General features: G+C 41.3%; 1 long non-coding RNA gene across 1 annotated transcript; it reads right to left on the bottom strand.

Moving 5' to 3' along the window:
• Positions 1–306: 306 nt before the first annotated feature.
• LOC115689694 (uncharacterized) lies at positions 307–3541 on the bottom strand. Its single transcript, XR_008816742.1, has 3 exons — positions 3287–3541; positions 2853–2918; positions 307–2737 (listed from the first exon to the last, which is right to left on the bottom strand). It is a non-coding gene; the product is annotated as an uncharacterized LOC115689694 (long non-coding RNA).
• Positions 3542–8698: the final 5157 nt, after the last annotated feature.

Here is an 8698-nt window from a genome sequence, read left to right as displayed (position 1 = left end):
ATCGTGATATTTTCCCCTTTGTGGTTATGGACGACTAAACTTGACGTGATCTAATTTTGTGACTGCATTTGTACATGCAAAAACACAATGTTCTATTAATTACTATTTTTAGTTTAGAGAATAAGGAAACTAAGAAGAGAGAGTGGGAGTGAGAGCTAGTACTTTGTTTTTCGGCTTAATGATGGAACCAGAGATTGGTTCACGACATGAAATTAGGGTCCCGCACCTATCATTCAAAGATACAGCATTTATCCACACAAGCAAACTTCATTTCATTTGCCAAAAAGTCAATTGCAAATAATACAATGAGTGGACAACTAACTTCATGTGATGTGAATTTGAAAAAATGAATCAGCTTAGCAAGTTAAACCCAAAAGAGGAAATGAAGGTAGGGTTTTTCTCACATCCTACTCTATGATATAAAAAATATATATTCTGGTATGCCTAGTACTATCATTCTATATATATTTTCTACCCCTACATAACACGACAATCTGTGCAAGTACAAGACCTCCAGGTTTTAGGCTATGGCTCGTGGTGCAGATGAGACTAGAGAGGAAAGAGCGAAACAGTACGGTCCACTATGACCAGATCATCAGTTGACCCCTGAACTGTACCCGATCACATATTTAACTATAAAAGACTTCGTAATACTATATAAGTGTTGGTAAACAGTTAAAATGCAGCGCAGATGCTCTATGTATATTTATTTTATTGCTTCTTTCTATTGCTATATTATATTGGATGGGTTATAAATCAGTGATGGCGACGGGACCATGAAGAGAATTGGAGCACAGTACGTTGAACGTTAGACAAAAGCAAGCGACTTCAAACAGATAAACAGTTTCGACCAAAAAAAAAAACAGATAAACAGTATATCAATAGAGTAAAATAGGTATTGGATTTGATCTCTGATCGATGAAATTTTTTTGTTTTTGTTTTTTAGAAAAATGGGCCCCATCTTCTGTGTCCTGTGTTTGTAGCAAACAAGACAGAAAGACCACATCTACGTGCATCTCAAGTTACCCTTTTAACTCGCTCTCTCTCTCTCTCTCTCTCTCTCTCTACTTTTCTCACTAGACCAAGAAAATGTGTTTCATTTGTAAAGAAAACATGATTAGCTTGTAGTTATCGATAAGTCTTGAATCTGTGTGTCTCTATAGTACAAGAAGATCAGAAATAACAACACAAATGAAGGCTTCTCTACCGTAAAAAAAAACAGTTGAAGGCTGTCAACACAAAAAAAGTTGGTGGTTTCCATCTTCAAGACATGAAGTTGTCAATAGAAACCGTTTCGTTTCCCAAGAAAATGTCAGATAGTCGTCATTTAATTCACTCCTCACTCTCTCTCTCTCTCTCAACTGTTGATGTTGGCTTTTCAAAGGCCAATCTCTGTACTCAATCACAGTACACACAGTGTGACTAGAGAGAGAGAGAGAGAGAGAGAGAGAGAGAGAGAGAGGTGCCCATCAACAGCATAAATGATGGAGCTTTTCCAAGAACAGTTACTGGTTTTGCAAAGGCTTTGAAAAGTTCCATAATGACATTGCTAAACTCATATCGTGCAAGTGTCTCCGTGTGTGTAAATGTGATGTGGGACTCTGTTTTGATGAGTCATGCATGTGCATGCATGAATGAGGATAATTTATCTTAGCCCTAGCGCAAGAGGGAAAACTCCTTTCGTGTCTTTCTTTTCTCGTTAGCTGTTGATGCCCATCTACGGAATCTCCTCATTCAACACTCTCAGAAGTTACTTTTGAATTAATGCTTAACCCCAGCTGCGATGGCCTTAATCATATACAAAGCAAGAAATGGTCAATAAATAGCAAAAGATTAATCGAATGAAATTACGAAACCAAGAAAAATTATCGAGAATTGCCATTACCCTTTCAAGAGAATGTCATGTATGTCATCAGGAGGTTGCTCACAGATCTTCACTCATCCTGCTGATTTTGAGAGAGAGAGAGAGAGACTGAGAGTGTTTTCCCTTTTTCACTTAGGTTAAACATATCTAATTGATTTTAGAAAAGCTCGAAGCAAGCTCAAAATGGCCAGGGGAGTTCAGCGCCTGGTTCTGTCTTAATTAGGGGAGAAAAGGGGGGCTACAAGCTGGAGGATTGATCACCTAATCCTATTTCAAAATCTTCGGAATTTAAAACCAAATTAACTTAGCTTGACTTTTTTCCCAAAATAGAAATAGCAGAATTTATGGGCCATACAAGGCTTATATAAGGGTAAGATGGCTGGGATATTTTTTACCCTTTTACTTCTCAATAGGTTCTGTAGAGTAGCTGGTATGGTGTCGGTCTGGAAGTTACATTAACATTATTGATCCTGAGCGTAGGAAACTGGATTATCTTATGTTTGTATCATTCCTTAACTAATCAACTCTTAGCTACAAACAACGTGGGACAAACCAAAAGTGATCATTTTTCAGGAGCATAACTATGGTGTTTTCATATGTGCAAATTCACATGTATACTCCAATAGACAAATTAGAAAAGCCAAGGGGAAGGTTCCTGGCAGTGGCCTGCATGTGTCTTACTGAAAGAGGTATCTATTTGGAAGGTTATTACCCCCCAAATCTAAAGAGATCTCAAATGTTATCTCATGTTCTTCATGCACCGATGTGCTTAATCCTTACTAATAAAAAGATTTAAATACGTGAGGATTATGAGCTACTTTAGGGCCCATCGGTTTTCATAATTTATTTAACTCTACCAAGATGTATAGAAACCTGCAAGAGAAACAAATCTTTTTAAGCCCATGATGCGTTTTGATGCTGTATCAATACATTTTCTCAGAATATATAAATGCAAGGAACAAAAAAATTAGATAATACAAGTCCTCACTAATGCATAATTTTGCAGTCCAAATGTTGGGAGGTTGCACCCATAAATCCAGAGATAAAGCAGAGCCTTCCAAACAAAGGGAGACGAGAAATTATTTCATTTAGCCAAACATGAAAAGACATCAATTAATGAATATGAACCTTAACAAGTAGGTCAAAAAACGAATAATCAACCCTAATTAACTTAAACTATATACATCTTGGACTTGAAGTGGAACTGGTACACAGTTTTTAGTTGATGGTCAACGGATAACTTACACATAAGAAAATTAACAAAATAAACTATACCCACATGAAATCTCTCACCATGCAGATCCAGCCCCCTCATCTTGAGAGAGAGAGAGAGAGAAGTTTAGGGTTGTCTGGACCTCCCTCCATGAGATCTCACAAGAAAAATTAAAATATACAAGCCAAACCTCACAAAAGAAAACTCACCACCACCATCATCACCACCTGGTTCACCATGAGTTTTTGAGGGGAATGAAGCCTGGTCCGAAGCCTTACATACTCTTTGTTTTCCCCTTTCCCTTAGGTTAGCATGTATGAAAGCCTCGAGCCAGCCAACATTCCCCACAAAAGCCAATTCAATTCTTCTCTGTGAAACCCTAGCAAGCCACAGCTCTCATGCTCATATGAGAGAGAGAGAGAGAGAGAGAGAGAGAGAGAGAGAGAGAGAGCACGCATAATGACCATGAGACACAAATGGGTGTGCGGGGGGGGGGATCTCTTTATAAAGAGAAGTTGCTAAATTAGCTTATTAGAAAAGGCAATTTGTTAAAGGCTAAGACAAACCCTAAAACCCTAACCCAACCCCACCATCAACCTGATAGCCTTCACCATCTCGTCTTTCATTTCCTAGGTAATGGGGTCAGTCAGTCAGTCACACCCATTTATTCAAGTTTACTAATTTCTTCCTCCTCTTCCCTTGTCTTCTCTGGCCCATGAAAATACCTATTGCTGCCGGTCAGCAACCCAACCTGTTACCTGCTGCCACCAGTCGTGGTTGCACATATTGTATGCTTTTCATTGCAATCCCACCGGTCAGAAACCCCTCCACGCATAGCAAGACAAATTCAGCATTCTGCTTTCGAAAAATCTTGCAGTTTTTTTTTTTTTTTTTTTTTTACACTTGACACAAGACAAGACCTTCTTCAATGCGATTCTTTCATCATTACCTTATTATTTTTAGCCTTTGCCAGGCCCTACTTTCTAAGTCCCCCTGTACGGTCCAATACCAACGCACGGTCCCCCACTGAGTTTAATTTCCAAAATATTTGATAGACCATTATATTTTTCTTCCTTCCTTTCGCTCGAAATTGCTAAACCAAATAGATATTCTGATAGAGGAATTTGCCATGAAAATGACGACAGGTGGTTTCTCTGGCTGCTCGTTTATTGTCGCCACGGCCCACGACTCTTCTTTGAGTTAATTTCTTGACAGACATTCCGATGACAAAAATACAGGTACATTTTTTTCTTTTTTATAGAGAATCCCTGTTGCTCTTTCCTGGAGTAGATAGGGGAGTAGAGGTTTTTGGTTGATTATCGTCACTAAGACTAGCCATGAATTTTTGTGTCCAGTGAAGATGAGATATGTAGATGGCCTTCAAGTTTAGTAACCATGCTAATGTTACTTTCTTCACACACAAACAGTAATTATTTCCACGATTGACCTACATAGTTGATACTGTTAATCAGAAAATGGAGAAAGAAGAAAAGTACCGATTCCCAATATTGAAGGTTTCATTGTTCGAAATATAAGAAAAGGAAAGTGGAAAAGAATACATTCGAGGATAGGCAAATGGGAATACGGAATAAAGAATTATACATAAACAAAATGCATGTTGTATTTGACACTACCTAGTACCTATGATATATCTACAGCTATATATGAGGAGAGAAAACACCAACAACGTTAATCAGAGCTAATCAAAGTACCGAAACTGTCTAAGAAAACACTTAAAAAATCTTGTTCGCGTACTGATACCACTCCCAAAACCTAATCAATCTTTTGGAAGGTTCGATAAAGATTGACCAAATAGCGAAATTTTAACATTTGTTTACAAGAATATTAACTTTTCTCATCGTGTGTATGGTTGTTTGAATGAACGAAGTAAGACACTGTGGGATCTACGATACATTATTATATATGTTAGATTGAAGTTCAATAGGTGTAAATGTAGTGCTGAAAGCTGTTAATGGCTAGCACAATCACGTGCAAGCTAATCTAGGGCATTCGATGACCTCGTATAATATTTACTAAGATTGTGTTGGTCTAGTAGCACGGTACGTCTTCTAACCCACCACCAACTTTTTTTTTTTTTGAAAGAAAAAATATGATGTTAAGGAATTACTTTCAAAAGGATCGATTTGATAGAGTAGTCCGGAAGATACTTCAATTGTTGGTTCTTCTAAGCATCTCGCCATCATAAAAGCTGAAATTAACATAGTGCCACTTCTTAACTGTAGACTTACCTTTGATTTTAACCGGCCAAAGAAGAAACGATTTTGTCTAGGACCACCCCACTTCTTAACTCCATATAAATAGAATCGAAATAAAGACGGGGATGCATCGAAACTTCTCTGTCTAGGACCCCATCCCCACCGTCCATTTATAGCATTTTTCGTGCGACTCCGAACAGTGGCTTCCGCGAAACACGTCATGCCAAAGACGGCGTTTCAAGGCGATCCCCCGCAGCATCTCCGCCGTCCACCTCGCCGATCCGACGGCCGGAGCCCTCCCCCCCCCCCCCCCCCCCCACACCCCCACCAGCCTCGGAACAGGACGTGTCGGTGTCAGCGGGAGCGCAGGACCGGGAACCGAGACCCGCCCCGATTAACGAGGATCGGCCAGCCCCGGTGACGTGGACATGTCGAGGGGCCGCGCGGGGGGGGGGGGGGGGGGGTCAAACCGCAACGGACGGCTCGGATTCCGCGGGCCTCGGGTCGTACCGCGCCCCGCCCTCCCGCGGCCACGTGATCGCATTAAATTTAGGGCGTACGAGCGAGCGGTGGCGAGATGGTGGGGGGGACAGGCGCACGTGCGTTGCTGAGCTGGGAGCGCAGGTGGGCCCGGCCAGTCCGGCGTGGGGCCCCCGCTGGTCTGAGAGGGAGCTTTTGCAATTATCCCGTAATGATGTGGAGTTTGGTGAGAGAAAGGAGGGGGAGCGCGATATATTGCGGATTTCTCGGGGCCTGTTTCGATGTGTTTCTTTTTTTGTTTTTTACCGTGGGAGGTTGAAAAGGTCTTCCTCCCTGGTTAGAACCTCCGGGAGCTCCAAATGGACTGAACTTGAGCAGGCTGAAAAAAGACATATAGCCTTGGTAAGAACGGCGTTCCGCGGAATATATGACTCATGGTCCATTAGGTTCTTTAAATTATGTGGGTGGTGTCGCTAGGGAAGCGAATGGGATTAAATACCCCAGTAGTCCTAGTTGTAAACGATGGATACTAGACGTTGTGCGTATCGACCTCGTGTAGTGCTGAAGCTAACGCGTTAAGTATCTCGCCTGGGGAGTACGTTCACAAGAATGAAACTCAAAGGAATTGACGGGGCCTGCACAAGCGGTTGGTGATTAGGGCTTTTGTAAATTGTGTGCTTATGGTTTTAAGTGCATTTGATAAATTTACCTACGCATGAGTACTGTGATAGTTGAAGCGGGGACAAATAGCGGTCGGACGTGATATTACTACATCTGTTACTTTTGTCGTCAGAAGATGATACGGTGTTCGTCATTTGGCTACTGGCATTGACTGTGGACATCTATATTAGACCATGACTACGTGCTTTTTCTTATGTGGGAGACGCTTGAAAGGTGCGTCGACTCGAAATGTGGTCGGGGTAGTTGCTTTCGAAATGCAACTTTTAGCATTGCGGTTGTGGGGGTGTTGTGTATGTATATGGGATCTCGAAACACCTTGGAAAAATTAAAGCATATGTTTTCATGACTTCATTAAGCTATATGGAGAGTGGTATGGAACATTCTAATTTTTATTGTATTATATATGTATTCAAGTGATCTCAATCGTCCATTACCTAATAAGATGGTCGAATGATTCATGGTAGGTCCAAAAAGCTGGCAATAGGAACAGGGCTCCACCACATTTTGTGAGGATTCTCTCATTGCCATGTCCCAATAACTTCTTCGATTGACGTTCATGCATAGCCCCCACACTCATAATCTGTTTCGTATCAATACACCATATGGGAGACATCCATCTTGGGCAATCTTCAAAAACCAAGTCTTGTTTAGAGATCAAAGGTATCTAAACTCATTACCAGATGATTCAAGTTAATTTAAAAAAAAAAACTAATGATTAATTCAGTTCCCTACACCCTTATGCAATATATAGTAAGTGAAATGAGTTAATTCGCTCGCTCAATTTATGTTGTTTCAATCCAGCTCAAACGCTAGAAATTTTAAGTCCTACCCTGATCTTGATTTCATTGAGCTCCGTCTTCTAGACAAATACTTACGGAAGTAGTCTCACAAGATCACGGGTATACTGAGCATATCACTTAACACTCTCCCCCGTGTGTAGAGCTTGGCATTAAATGTGAAATATATCTTTTCGACCTAATCGCACCGCGAGGCATGTAAGACAAAAACATACGGAATACCCATTATGAGAGCAATCTTGATCGGTACTCTAATAACATATTAGAGGACTACTCCGTTTTGAAAACTCAACCTATCTCGAGTTGACTTCACGGTGCGCGCAACCCATATCTCTAAACAAGTCGAATAACTGGAAAGAAAACGAAACGAATAGAAGCGATTCTCCAAGGGTGCAGCCAAAGATGTCCGGTCTTGAGAATTAGCAGTCGACTTCAGATACACAAATTCAAGATGTTTTGCTCCAAAAATGCAGTAGAGGACGCATTGGTAGAAGATGCAACGCATAACAACAATCCAAGTGTCCATAACACTTGAAAGCATCTACGCCAATGGGAATTAAATGTCCTCTCATTCCCAGGCCCACCACATGAATACTGTAACGATGCAACACTGTTGTTGAAGCTGACCTATGCATGCATGGGTCGGGGCCAGAGGAAATTGATTGAAAGCACGTGTAAACCAGAGAAAGAGGGGGGAAAATTTCTCTCCATCAAAGCCAGTGCTATTCAAAGCTCAAGGTCCAAGTCGTCCAGCCATGTTTCAGATCCAGTGCTTCCCCTTCTTGAGATCGGCAGAGCTCAGGGATGGGTCAAACCTGGCTCATTCGTTCTTGCTCTCTTGATTGGTTCGTAGTTCAAAGACATTAGTCCCACCATTTTAATTCACAGCATTCTCTACTTGTTTGTTCACGAGTTCAAACTTGAGGATTAGAGTTAATTACTGGATGTGGGATTTTACATGTCGCTCTTACAAAGTTCTTAGAACCCAAAATGAAAAGAGCAAGTCCAGACATGTTTCCGTAGTTGTTCTCCTTTCCAGGATGCATTGCTTATCTTCTTCTCTCCAGATGATTGTCCCAGTAGGCAGAATACGTATTTCAAGTAGCTACAAGTGCATGCCAATTGCCATTGCCAAGTTTGGATTGTTATGCCTCCTGTACATGCCTCCTTCGATTGACTTTACAGATGATCAAGGGTTTTATGACTCAATGGCACAAACTTGATGACCGAATCATGTCTATTTTGACATATAGCACCGAGGGGAGCGCCTTATTCATGTTGTGTTAGCAAAGAGAGAGAGAGAGATTTTTGATCGGCAATGAAATGGGGCTGGCGGTGGCCTCGACCCACTACCAACCCCACGCTAATCCGCAGAAATTGGGAAAGTCGCAAGGTCTAAATGAAGGAACCGATTGACTACTAGTGTAACGCCAGACCCCCGTTTCTT

The sequence above is a fragment of the Syzygium oleosum genome, unplaced genomic scaffold, assembly GCF_021117445.2.
Source record: "Syzygium oleosum isolate NSW1041296 unplaced genomic scaffold, Sole_v2.1 Sole_v2.06, whole genome shotgun sequence".
Taxonomy (NCBI): Eukaryota; Viridiplantae; Streptophyta; class Magnoliopsida; order Myrtales; family Myrtaceae; genus Syzygium; species Syzygium oleosum.
The sequence above is the reverse complement of the archived record's forward strand: the minus strand, read 5'-3'. Positions and strand labels throughout refer to the sequence as shown.